This window comes from Schistocerca piceifrons, unplaced genomic scaffold (assembly GCF_021461385.2).
Source record: "Schistocerca piceifrons isolate TAMUIC-IGC-003096 unplaced genomic scaffold, iqSchPice1.1 HiC_scaffold_1169, whole genome shotgun sequence".
In the NCBI taxonomy this organism is placed as follows: Eukaryota; Metazoa; Arthropoda; class Insecta; order Orthoptera; family Acrididae; genus Schistocerca; species Schistocerca piceifrons.
In genome coordinates, this window is record NW_025726982.1 from 22,501 (window position 1) to 25,000 (window position 2,500).

Below are 2,500 nucleotides of genomic sequence, written 5' to 3' on the forward strand. Positions count from 1 at the left end.
GTTTTGATCTAATAAAAGCGTCCCTTCCATCTCTGGTCGGGACTCTGTTTGCATGTATTAGCTCTAGAATTACCACAGTTATCCAAGTAACGTGGGTACGATCTAAGGAACCATAACTGATTTAATGAGCCATTCGCGGTTTCACCTTAATGCGGCTTGTACTGAGACATGCATGGCTTAATCTTTGAGACAAGCATATGACTACTGGCAGGATCAACCAGGGAGCTGCGTCAACTAGAGCTGAGCAGCCGGCCGCCCGGGAGTGTGTCCCGGGGGCCCGCGCGAACACGCAAGCGTCCGCTCAATCATTCTGCAAACAGGAGGAGGCTGAGCTCCCCTGCACAATACACCTCGAAACCCTCTCAGGTCCCGGCGGCGCGCAGCGCCGTCCCAAGTACTTGGTCGGGTTCGAGAGAGGCGCAATCGCCCGGAGTTAGGCGAGTAGACGCTTTCGGTGCGACCACCCGTGCTCCCAACTGAGCTTGCCGCTGCCGACAGAGGCCCGGGAGCGTGCTGTCGTGGCATTGCCGGCGGGAGACAACACGCGCCACCTACGGTGACCGGCAGCTCCAACGCCAGCGCCACAGAAGGACAAAAGCCCCACTTGGGTGCCGAAGCGAACTCTCCCAGCACAGCGCACGCGCCAACACATCCGCACAGCTGCGATACAAACCACCAGCGAGAACCGCTGGGGCGACCGAGCAGCAGACGGCGTCGCGGCGCCGAGCGCCGGGCGGCGGCGCATCCTCAACGCACACAGTCCTCAATCGGACCAGCACACTGAAGATGTCCACCGCGCTTCGCACCGGGCCCGCGAGGACCTACTTTGGCCGCACGGCGCCGCGCGCAGGGTGCGCCGGCGCGCAGCTGCGACGCCTGCCGCGTCCGTCGGCCGGCGCGCCTGCCACTGGCCGCCCCCACCAGCCGGCTGTAGCGCGTGCGCCCACGCACCGCGCGGCCAGCACGCCGGGAGGCGCCCCCTCACCGGCCGGGGACGGTCCCACCCAGCCACCGCCGCGTATCGCTTCACACCCAGATGCCGTTCAGTTTCGTCGGCATGGTGGGTATCGCTGGAACAACCGGTTCGTACCTCAACCTATCGTCGCCATCACCGATTCACCCCTAGCGAGAACAACCGCACCACAACAGGTTACCATTTGTTCATTTGCGTAACTTCACCAGAAAACGCAGGCGTCCATCGCCATTTGCAACTTCAACGATTATTGCATGCCTGTGTCAGGTGTCACGCCACACTACGTCTGCCCACATACACGCAACAAAATGTGCACGCCTAGACAATACGTGGAAGGTGGCCCCCGTACGTATGCGATGTCCATTGCTCGAACGACTGTCAACCGGCCTCTGTAGCATGTCGCAGATATGGAACGCGGTGCACCATGCCATCACGGTGTGTGAGGAGAGACGACTAGGTCCGAATACATCAACAGACAGCTCATGCTGATCGCCATCCACGGCGTCCGTTCCTCCCACACGTCTCTATGGCGTACCACACTGCAATCCAGCTCTCATAGGGAGACGACACGTAGCTGCGTGCACAATATTTGCACTGTATGGTCCGCCGTTTTTGGGCGCAGTCGTTGTACGGTCACACATGTGCCACGATGTATCATTCGGTACATAAGGACGAATGTGCAGTACAGATTGTGGTTTACGCGTACGACATTAGCGGACGGTTGACACAGGCCGCACCACAACGTAGCCTGAGTACGTCGCATGCGAAGGGCATTGAACATGCAAACTTCTCACCAACCAGCTTGCGAAGGCAGGGGGGCAAGGTGGGGACGTGGGGAGGGGCGGCATGTACGTCCTGCTGCCATCCACATTACAGTGTACAGCAGGAGCATGTGGAAAGTCAGCAAGACTTGCAAGGTGTTTAACATGAAGCGATACACAGGGGAGCGGGCAGTGCGAGTAGCGAACTATATTGCGAGGGTTGCGGGTGGGCAACACTACACTAATTGAACGAGTCGTATAACAATTACAGAGCAGGTTTAGGCGACAACATGGGTTACGTTAGGGGACAACGTGGGTTACGTTAGGGGACAACGTGGGTTAGGTTAAGGCACAACGTGGGTTAGGTTAAGGCACAACGTGGGTTAGGTTAAGGCACAACGTGGGTTAGGTTAAGGCACAACGTGGGTTAGGTTAAGGCACAACGTGGGTTAGGTTAAGGCACAACGTGGGTTAGGTTAAGGCACAACGTGGGTTAGGTTAAGGCACAACGTGGGTTAGGTTAAGGCACAACGTGGGTTAGGTTAAGGCACAACGTGGGTTAGGTTAAGGCACAACGTGGGTTAGGTTAAGGCACAACGTGGGTTAGGTTAAGGCACAACATGGGTTAGGTTAAGGTACAACATGGGTTAGGTTAAGGTACAACATGGGTTAGGTTAAGGTACAACATGGGTTAGGTTAAGGTACAACATGGGTTAGGTTAAGGTACAACATGGGTTAGGTTAAGGTACAACATGGGTTAGGTTAA

At 56.8% G+C, this 2,500-nt stretch overlaps 1 non-coding gene across 1 annotated transcript in view; it reads right to left on the reverse strand.

The window, feature by feature from the left end:
• The window catches only part of LOC124728681, a 1,909-nt gene extending 1,685 nt beyond the window's left edge, over positions 1-224 (reverse strand). The window contains exon 1 of the ribosomal RNA XR_007007423.1: positions 1-224. This exon is cut by the window's left edge and continues 1,685 nt beyond it. This is a non-coding gene — a ribosomal RNA (small subunit ribosomal RNA).
• Positions 225-2,500: the final 2,276 nt, after the last annotated feature.